This window comes from Macaca nemestrina, chromosome 4 (genome assembly GCF_043159975.1).
Source record: "Macaca nemestrina isolate mMacNem1 chromosome 4, mMacNem.hap1, whole genome shotgun sequence".
Classification (NCBI taxonomy): Eukaryota; Metazoa; Chordata; class Mammalia; order Primates; family Cercopithecidae; genus Macaca; species Macaca nemestrina.
The window spans coordinates 189507500-189518614 of record NC_092128.1 but is presented as its reverse complement, the minus strand read 5'-3'; the positions used below and the strand labels follow the sequence as shown (position 1 = coordinate 189518614).

Here is an 11115-nt window from a genome sequence, read left to right as displayed (position 1 = left end):
CAAGCCCTGCAGAGGCAATGGAGAAGCCAATACCTGCCCATCCCACCCCTTTTCCATCCCACAGGGGACCTGCTCTTAACATACCCGAAATCACCATCCATCACTCCAGTGCCTGTCACAACAATTGGGCAGTCTGGTGCCTGCCTGGCAGCTGGGTGACCTTGGGGAAGCCTCTTAACCTCTTCAAGCTCCATTTATTAATCTGTAAATGAGGAATAATGTGACTTTCAGGGCTCTGTGGGCATCCCTAAGTGTGAATGGGCCTGCCTCTAGCAGAGGGATTAAGAGTGTTCAATAGAGATTTGGCAAATGGACGGATAGATTGACAGATGATGGGCTGGAGTGTGTCTCTCATGCAGATTCCTAAGCACTTCCATACACTTCATCCTTACTACATCCCTGAGATGCAGGAAGGGCAGGAACAGAGCCCTTCAAAGAAAACCTTTCCCAAGATCCCGGTGAGGTGGGTACTGGTCTTCACAGCAAAGTGCAGCACATCCTGATTGGCAGCCCCTGCACTACAGAGCCAGGGACGTGGGTCCTGTGTCATGCAAGCCCAGTGTTTCTTGTATGAATCATGCACGGACAATTTCTAAAGAAAAAAAAAATCTCGTAACTCACTAACGCCAAGCTAAGTTGTTTTTAATCATATAACAAATATATACTGATATAAACTCAATGTAAACTCAAAACAAATAGACAAATTAGAGGCCACTAAACCCATCATGCCTATGACATCAGCCTACAGTGAACACCCATGGGGAAGCTCCGATGTGCTGTGCGGCCCTCCCACTCTTTCCTCAGGTACGGTCTGTGGGACTCCCTCCGACTCCCTCCCCGGACACGTACCCACTTACTCCTGGGGGATGGGGCTCCCCTGGTCTCCTTGTTTTCCCTACACACTCTTAGGAGTGAGCTTGCTCCTTGCCTGGGGAGGGGTGATGGGCCCAGGCCCTCCCCAGGCACTGGCCACTGATAGCTCCTACCAAAAACCCAAAGCCTCCCTGTAGGGGTGCAAGTGCTGGGGTGGGCAAAGGGCTGCCCATTCACCTGATGGGGCTGCTAAGCGCCTCTGGCCTGTCCTGGGGTGACCAACCAGGATGCCCCCCATTGGCCTCCTGACCCTCCCTCAGCCCCTCTGCATCCTGTGTGCTGCCTGCAGGGGTGGCTCCAGCAGTCTCCTGGAGCCTCAGTTTTGGTTGCTTCTGTCCAATGAGAGCAATAAGACAGAGGCAACTGCCTCATCCTGTCCTTCCGGTGGCCCTGCAGCTCCTGCAGGTTCTCATGATAAGCTCTCCACAGGCCCCCGTTGGCAGGGGCCATAGTGTCCGCTGGGGCCCAGCACATGATGCGATTAGTGAGAGGGAGAGAGGGACAGTGGATCACACATGGGGGTCAGTCACCTTCTTAAGCTGACAGTGGGACTCCCCCCTTGTTTGGCCATAAAGTGTGATGGTGCCCCAGACACCCATGGAACGTCCAGATGGACTCTGACAGGCCAACAGCTGGGGAGGTGCAGGTCGGGACAGGGAGGTTGATCCACAGTCAGGATGACCTCATCAACCTCTGATCTCCAGGTCATCTCCAGGCTGGGCCAGGATCCAGTTCACTAAGGCAACCTCCAAGAGCCTCCCAGTTAAAGGAAAACCACCCCAAGCACATTTGAGGCCAAGAACCCACTTGCTCCCACTGACTTTTTAAAAAGTTGCAGTAGGGCTGAACACGGTGGCTCACACCTGCAATCTCAGCACTTTGGGAGCCCAAGGCAGGAGGATCACTTGAGCCCAGGAGTTGGAGGCCAGCCTGGGTAACACGGTGAGACCTTGTCTCTACAAAAAATAAAAATAATTGTTTTTAAAAGTTGCAGGAGCCAGGCGTGGTGGCAGGTGTCTGTGGTCCCAGCTACCTGGGAGGCTGAGGCTTGGAGGCCAAAGACGCAGTGAGCTATGATCGTGGCACTGCACTCCAGCCTGGGCCACAAAGTGAGACCTTGTCTCTAAAAACATGGGTTGTGCAGTGGAGGTGACTGTCTTTGTACTAAGGGAGGCTGTGGGCTGAGCATCCTCTGGTGATGGACCAAGCCTCGAGGTCAACAAAGGCATCTGGCCACAGCTCAGCCTCGTCTGTCCTGTTCACGCTGACACCTGTGCTGTTCACGCTGACACCTGTGCTGTACCCATGTCCTCAGTGCCAGGTGGGGAATTCTAGTGTAGAGGACTCAGCACTCCAGGACTAAAAACAAGGCCTCAGCCTTGGCTCACCAGGTCCCTCACTTTTGAGTACTCCACACGCGAGTGAGGTGCAAGGCTGGTGAGTCCCCCAGGCCAAGCTCACCACACTCAGGGAACACAGGGTGAGGGGACTGACCACGGTGAAGGCAGCACCCGAGAGGCTGCACATGCCTGGCCTTCCAGTGCAAGGTCTGGAGTGGAGGTGGGTTCTCCAGCATGGAGAACCTGCTGCTGAAAGCCCTTCCGGGTAATTTCTCATGGTTACTCTGCAGAGAGATTGTGGTGGCTGGAGGTACCCGGCTGTCTGGGGTTTTATCCTAGTTCATTTGGCTGCACACACATTAGCAAACTCCCCGCTGTGCGAAAAGGCTGCTGATGCGGTTGACAGCTGAATTCCAGAGAAAGGGGCCTCAAGTGCACCGTCTGGACCCCTCGGGGCACGGCAAGGCATGTGTCTGCGTGTGTGTGGAGTAGTATATTTTGTAAAGATCCAGTCAAGTGTGTCTGGGATGGGGCCTTCCTGTCACAATATTGAGATTGCTTTGTGGCCTCTGGGGTCAGACACTCCAGCTGTCAGCTTGCAGACATGAAGGACTCAGTGGCACAGAAACCTCATGGCAGGGCGCAGGCTGGAAAGTCACCTTAACCCAGCACTGACCAGGACCAGCGAGCCGCCCCGGAGCTGGTGGGTGGCAGCCAGTGTCTTCACCTGGGCCCCATCGGGACTGGAGCTTGTTTCTCCCACGTTCCCGAGTTTGAGTCTGAGACATTCACTGCAGGTTTGATTTTTAAAAACATCCACAAAAAAAAAATAATATAAAAAATGCACCATAGGCCAGGCGTGGTGGCTCACGCCTATAATCCTAGCACTTGGGAGGCCGAGGCGGGAAGATCACCTGAGGTCAGGAGTTCAAGACCAGCCTGGCCAACATGGCGAAACCCTGTCTCTACTAAAAATGCAAAAATTAGCTGGGCGTGGTGGCGTGCGCTGGTAGTCTCAGCTACTTGGGAGGCTGAAGCCGGAGGATCATTTGAACCCTGGAGGCAGAGATTGCAGTGAGCCAAGACTGCACCACTACACTCCAGCATAGGCAATAGAGTGAGACTGCATCTCAACAACAAAACAAAACAAAACATAACATCATAAGCACCATACTTTGTGAACTGAAGTTTCATTACCAGGGGCTCACCAGAGCTGGGGATATCCAAGGGGTTGTGTCCCACACCCCAGGCCAGACTCGCCACTCCTGTGCATGTGACATACACATCCCATCATGCTAACATTCCCATGTTCTCACCACACACACATAAACCCTCCAGCCCAAACACAGCGTAACCAGAGGCATCCATTCACCATCTGTCCTGGCCAAAATCTATCCAGAGAAACTGCACACCTGCAATTCCTGAAACAGCATCTGCAACAAACCAGGGTGGAAGGCAGGAAGCCAAAAGCAGGAGCACACAGGGCCCGCCAGGTGCACAGAGCCCACCAGACACACAGAGCTCAGCAGGCACAGAGCCCACCAGACACACAGAGCTCAGCAGGCACAGAGCCCACCAGACACACAGAGCTCAGCAGGCACAGAACCCACCAGGTGCACAGAGCCCACCAGGCACAGAGCCCTGGCCAGCAGGCACATTGCTCACCTGCATCAGGGCTTTTCGGCCCAGATGTCAACAAAGTTAGAATCCAGGTGAGCATTTGGGCCCCCAGTGGTTATAAAGCTGAGCGATAAGTACAAAATCATGCCTGTCTTTTGTGCTCTGTTGCCCAGGCTGGAGTGCAGTGACATGATCTCAGCTCATGGCAACCTCCGCCTCCCGGGTTCAAGCAATTCTCCTGCTTCAGCATCCCGAGTAGCTGGGATTATAGGCACATACTGCTGCGCCCAGCTAATTTCTTGTATTTTAATAGAGACAGGGTTTCACCGTGTTGCCCAGGCTGGTCTCAAACTCCTGAGATCAGGCAATCTGTCCCGCTCAGCCTCCCAAAGTGCTAGGATTACAGACGTGAGCCACAGCGCCCAGCCATGCCTGTCTTTTTAACACCAACTCACCTTGTTCTACTAATTACATGAGGGTAACCTATCCCCTGGGCAGGGATCTCATGGGGCCGGGAGCAGCCTGTCGGCAAGGACAGAGCAAGGGCTGGCACCAGCAGGCAGCATTCAAAGAGGCTTGACTGTGGTTCCATGGACAGCTGGCTAGAGACTGTAAACAAAACTTAACTTCTAAACAAGTTAACAAGTAAGCGACAATTTAACTTCTTAACTTCGAATCAGCTTCTAAATTGATTGAGACCTGTCTCAGATATTCGTTGGTTTAGAAGTGTAGAAATATCTCTTTGAGACTTGGCTTTCAATTCTTTTTAATACATCCTCAGAAGTGGAATTGCTGGATCATATATAATTCTGTTTAATTTTTGAAGAAACTGCTATACTGTTTTCTACAGCAGCTTAACCATTTTATATTCCTACCAACAGTGTGCAAGTTTTCTAATTTCTCCACAATCTTACCAACATGTGCTATCTTTAAAAATTTTGTTTGTTTAGTTTTTATAATAGCTATCTGAATGGGCATGAGGCAGTATCTCATTGTCATTTTGTAGTTTTATTTTGCATTTCCCTAATGTTCAGTGATGTTGAATATCTTTTCATGGGCATATTGGCCATGTGTATATCTTCTCTGGAGAAATGTCTAGAAGTCCTTTGCCCATTTTTGAATCAGGTTGTTGTTGAGTTTTAAGAGTTTTCTATATATTTTGGATATTAATCTCTTATCAGATATAGGACTTACAAATATTTTCTTCCATTCTGTGGGTTGTCTTTTCACTTCGTTGGTAATGTCTTAAGATGCACTTTTCTTATTTTTAGAAAGTCCCACTTGTTTGTTGCTTTGTTTTGTTTTTTGCTGCCTGTACTTTTGGTGTCATATCCAAAAAAATCATTGCCAAATCCAGTGCCATAAAACTTTTGCCCTGTGTATTATTCTATAAGTCTTATAGTTTCAGGTTTTACTTTTAGGTCCTTAGTTTGGTTAGTTTTTGTATATGGTCTTGCTAAGGATCCGATTTCATTCTTTTGCATGTTGCTATCCAGTTTTCCCAGCACCATTTTTGAAAGATTGTCTTTTCCCCACTAAATGGTATTGGCACCCTTGTCAAAAATCATTTGACCATACATGTGAGAGTTTATTTCTGGGCTCTATTCTATTTCATTGTTATATATATATATCTGTCTTTATGCCAATACCACACTGTTTTAATTACTGTAGCTTTGTAGTTAATTTTGACATCAGAAAGTGTGAGTTCTTCAGCTTTGTTCTTTTTCAGGATTGTTTTGGCTACTTGCGGTTTCTTGAGATTCCATACAGATTTTAGAATGGGTTTCAAAAAAACATTGGGATTTTGATAGGGGTTGCATTGAACCTTTAGGTAGTATTGACATCTTAACAATATTAAGATTTCCAATCCATGAACACGGGATTTATGTCTCCTTTTTTTCAGAAATATTTCATAGATTTCATTGTAGAAGCCTTTCATTTTCTTGGTTAAGTTAATTTCTAAGTATTTTATTCTTTTTGATGCTGTTGTAAATGAAATTGTTTACTTAATTTTCTTTTCAGACTGTTCATTGTTAGTGTAAAGAAATGCAACTGATTTTTGTGTGCTAACTTTGTATCCTGCAACTTTTCTAAATTCATTTATTAGTTCTACCAGTTTTTTATGTGTATGTGGAATCGTAAAGGTTTTCTATATTCACAGTTATATCACCTGCAGACAGATAATTTTATGTTTCTTTCCAATTTGCATACCTTTCATTCCTTTTTGTTGCCTAATTGCTCTGGCTAGAACTTCCAGTACTGTGTTGAATAAAAGTAGCAAAAGTAGGCATTCTTAACTTTCTCCTGATCTCAGAGTAAAAGCTTTCAGTATTTTCCCATTAGTAAGAACTAAGACTATAAAACTCTTAGAAGAGTTTATAGGAGTAAATCTTCGTGACTTTGAATTAAGGCCTGTTTTCTCAGCCGGGCACAGTGGCTCATGCCTGAAATCCCAGCACTTTAGGAGGCCAAAGTGGGCAGATCATGAGGTCAGGAGATCGAGACCATCCTGGCTAAAACGGTGAAACCTCGTCTGTACTAAAAAAATACAAAAAATTAGCTGGGCGTGGTGCTGGGTGCCTGTAGTCCCAGCTACTCGGGAGGCTGAGGCAGGAGAATGGCGTGAACCCGGGAGGCAGAGCTTACAGTGAGCCGAGATCGCGCCACTGCACTCCAGCCTGGGTGACAGAGCAAGACTTTGTCTCAAAAAAAAAAAAAAATTGCAGGTGAATGTTTACAGCAGCATTGTTCATAATAGCCAAAATGCACAAGCAGCACAAATACCAATCACCAGATAAATGAATAAACAAAATGTAGTATATCCATGCAATGGAATATTATTCATACATAAAAAGGAATGTCTCACACCTGTAATTCCAGCACTTTGGGAGGCCAAGGTGGGCAGATCACAAGGTCAAGAGATCAAGACCATCCTGGTCAACATGGTGAAACCCTGTCTCTATTAAAAATGCAAAAATTAGCTGGGCGTGGTGGCGGGTGCCTGTAGTCCCAGCTACTCAGGGGGCTGAGGCAGGAGAATCACTTGAACCCAGGAGGCAGAGGTTGCAGTGATCCGAGATCACGCCATTGCACTCCAGCTTGAGCAACAAGAGCGAAACTCAGTCCCCCTCTCCCCCGCTAAAAAAAAAGGAATGTTCTGATACATACTACAGTGAGATCTTGAAAATACGATGCTAAATGAAAGAAGCCAGTCACAAATGTGGGGAAAAGAAAGAGAGATCAGACTGTTACTGTGTCTATGTAGAAAGAAGTAGACATAAGAGACTCCATCTTGTTCTGTACTAAGAGAAGTTCTTCTGCCTTGAGATGCTGTTAATCTGTAACCCTAGCCCCAACCCTGTGCTTGCAGAGACAGGTGCTGTGTTGACTCAAGGTTTAATGAATTCAGGGCTATGCAGGATCTGCTTTGTTAAAAAAAGTGCTTGAAGGCAGTCTGCTGGTTAAAAGTCATCACCATTCTCTAATCTCAAGTACCCAGGGACACAATATACTGCAGCGGTAGGGACCTAGGAAAGCCAGGTATTGTCCAAGGTTTCTCCCCATCTGATAGCCTGAGATATGGCCTTGTGGGAGGGAAGGGTCTGTGCTGAGGAGGATTAGTGAAGGAGGAAGTCCTCTTTGCAGTTGAGGGAGAAAACCGCCCTAGGGCTGGAGGTGAGACGTGCTGGCGGCAATACTGCTCTTTGATGCACGGAGATGTTTGTATACCTGCACATCAGGGCACAGCACCTTTCCTTAAACTTATTAATGACACAGAGACTTTGGACACATGATTTCCTGCTGACCCTCTCCCCACCATAGGGGAAATTGGGCCCTATTGTCCTGCCACATCCCCTTCTCCAAGATGGTAGAAATAATGATCAATAAATACTGAGAGAACTCAGACTGGTGCTGGCGCTTGTCCCCTGGGGCTGAGCGCTGGTCCCCTGGGCCCACTTTTCTTTCTCTATACTTTGTCTCTGTCTCTTATTTCTTTTCTCAGTCTCTCATCACACCTGATGAGAAATGCCCACAGGTGTGGAGGGGCAGGCCACCCCTTCAACAAATCGTGTATTGTACAATCCAGTCTATATGAGATGTCCAGAACAGGCAAATCTATAGAGACAGACAATAAATGTGTGGTTGCCAGGCACTGGGAGAGAATGGGGAGTGTTTGCTAATGGGCTTGGGGGTTTCTTTTGGGGGTAATGAAACGTTCTAAAATTAGATTGTGATAACGGCCACGAAACTCTATGAATACACAAAAATACATTGAATTGCGCACTTTAAATGGGTGAAAAGACCAGGTGTGGTGGCTTATGCCTGTTATCCCAGCACTTTGGGAGGGCAAGGGAGCAGGATTGCTTGAGGCCAGGAGTTTGAGATGAGCCTGGGCAACATAGTGAGACCCTGTCTCTACAAAAAATACAAAAATTAGCCAGGTGTGGTGGTGCGCACCTGTAGTCCCAGCTACTCAGAAGGCTGAGGTGGGAGGATCAATTGCATTCAGGAGTTCGAGGCCGCAGTGAGCTATCACTGTGGCAACTGTACTCCAGCCTGGGTGACAGAGCAAGAGCCTCTTTTTAAAAAAATTTTTTTTAAGGTTCTTAAAACATATGCAAAACATTCATGAATTTGCTTTACCTACAAGTTTGGCTGATCCTTTAGGTTATCATGTGTGCCTTTGCTACTACCATTGTTTGCAATCGCGTGTCTGTAACTGCGGTTTTTATTGTCCTTCTGCCCTTTAATAGCTTAGAAGATGGTGTTTTTGCTTATTGGCTTGCTTTTGTTTTGGTGTGTTGTGTCTGTATTGTGATCCAGCCTAGGTTGAGAAAGACACTAAACATTTCCCTCTGTGTTCACACTGTTCTGAGTTCCCCCGTAACAAAAACACTGTTTGTTCACTTAACAACCATTTGTTGAGAATGTGCCATATCTCTTCAGATAGAGCAGAAACAAGAGAAGCAGAGTGACCGCCTTCACAGGACTTACATTTAGTGAAGAAACACGCAGCAAAGAAGTAAAGACATAAAGTCATCAATTGGAAGAATCTGTGTGGAGACCAAGAGTTCTGTGGGCCAGTGACAGAAAAGGCTACTGTGGGATGTAACATTTGAGCAGAGGAAGAACCTCTGCTGTGGGGGTCAGAAGAACGTCCTTATTTTGCTCTCACATATATAGTTTGGCCAGGTATAGAATTCGAGGTTCACAATCACATTGCCTGTGAAAAGCTTGGTGTTGGCCTGGTTCTGATTTTTATGTCTTCATAGGTAACTCTCAACTTCCTTTCCCTTGCCCCTGGAAAATTGTAGAGACTTCTATTTGTCGCTGGCATTCTAAAATTTCATGAACATTTTTCTGATGTGTTTTTCCCTCAGTTTTCCCACAATGCTCAGAGTGCTTGGAAAGCCTTTCAGTCTGAAGACCCATGTTTTAACTGTTTCTTAATCTCTTCTTCTCTTCTTACAGATTATTTCTCCCCCTTGCTCTCTCTGTTCCATTCTTCTCCAGTTCGGGGGAAATTGGGCCTCTAATTGCTTCTCTTGGTCTCTCAACATCTGTTCATGTTTTCCATGTCTTTATATTTCTTTCTCTGCACTCTGGCAGAATTCCTTGTTTTATGTTTCCAGCCACTTTACTCAACTTGGGGTAGGACTGGGCAGAGGCAATCAGGACTTTGAGGGTCACAGTAACCTATTTCTGGTCCTGGGTGGTGGTTCCCAGGGGGGTTTTTATTGCAATCATTTGTTGAGTAGCACAACTGTTTTATGCCTTTCATCTGTAAATAGATTGCATTTCACAACTTTTTAAAAAGTTGAACAAACTCTCTAATCCTCAGATTGCTCCTTTTTCTCAGAAGATGTTGTTCTGTGAACGCAGCCACTTCTTAAAGGTCTGTGAGGATACTCAGAATTTTTAAAAGATTCTCTCCTCTTACTTTGATTGCCTGTTAACCTTGGCCTTTTGTTTTGGTGGTTCTGGTTTTTCTAGAGTGTCTGGCAAGCCCTGCCTACCATTTGTGTATTATGGATGAAGGCGAGAAAGGTGTCTCCTGCATTGCTGGCCTCTCCCATGGGAGAGAAAGCAACATCAGAGAGGCCAGTAGCTCCACTGGAGGCCCGACGACCAGGCATGCTTAAGGAATTCATGAGGTCCACTGCAGAGGAGGCTGGGATGGAGGTGAGGGGAGGACGGGGGACAGGAGGGCTAGGGGCTCTGGTGGGTCACCAATAGGCCATCCGGAAAGGTGGGGGAGCAACTATGTGTCAGAAGCCCATCAATATAGCACCTCACCACCAGGAGTATGAGTCTGGTGTTGAATGAACGTGAGCCCACAGCTTCATGTGTGCTCAGCCAGGGAGGCTGTGTGTGGCTCAAGGCTGGGAGGCAATTGGCAGCTAGGACCTCCCTAAGGGCTGGCGTCAGCCCCTGGCACAGCTGGGTTTACAGGAGTTGGGTGGCCCATGGCTGTTCTGACTCTGAGTGACATGCAGTGGGGCTCTGCAGCTTTTCCACTTTACCTGGAGGCCGTGAGGGACTGAAGGGAGAAGACCAGGGAGGCACCAGAGGTTGTGGGCTCCCCCACCCCGGGAACTGTGTAGACCCTTCCTGGAGTCCTCATCTCCTCCGGTGTCTGCTCAATCGTCACTTCCTGAAAAACGTATTTTCTTTATTTTCATTTTTATTATTTTTACTTTTATTGAGATGAAGTCTTGCTCTTGTCGCCCAGGCTGAAGTGCAGTGGTGTGATCTCGGCTCGCTGCAACCTCCACCTCCCAGGTGTGCTTTGCAGGAGGACTTGCAAGCAGAGGTCACCAGTGAGCACAGGTGTCTCAAAGAAGGGTGGAAGTTCTAGTGTCCGTCAGTTACCCATAAGAATGCCGTTTGCTGCAGTTCTGTGTCCTGTGCTTGGCTGCTTTTTATGAGTTGTCTATGTTGGAAATTCGTAAAACTGATTTAAGTTAAAAAAAAAAAAAAAAAAAAAGAAAAGGAGAATGTTTAGGTTGCATCTATTCTTACCTAATTAAAACTTACTAAAATGTAATAATTTGTTCCATCACTTTTTAGACTTGTAAATATTTGCACATCCTCTCACTATGGATAAAAGGGGCATTTTACATCTAGACAGGTGGTGAGATCTTTAACCAAGGGGAGAGGGAGGGTTTCACTCAGTTGCTTTTCCAAGGACTGTCTGTGGTCGGGGGCCTGGGAATTCCCCTCCACACCTCCCTGGTCCCTCGGGACGCTGCTGCAGGTCCTGACTGGACGAGAAGCAAGG

General features: G+C 47.0%; 1 long non-coding RNA gene across 2 annotated transcripts; it reads left to right on the top strand.

Moving 5' to 3' along the window:
• The first annotated feature begins 4353 nt into the window (after window positions 1-4353).
• On the top strand, window positions 4354-10816 carry LOC105472465 (uncharacterized). Of its 2 annotated transcripts, none has more exons than XR_011622916.1 (3): window positions 4354-4478; window positions 9828-10016; window positions 10567-10816. It is a non-coding gene; the product is annotated as an uncharacterized lncRNA (long non-coding RNA). The 2 variants fall into 2 exon arrangements; XR_003015980.2 differs by lacking the exon at window positions 4354-4478 and adding an exon at window positions 9673-9729.
• Window positions 10817-11115: the final 299 nt, after the last annotated feature.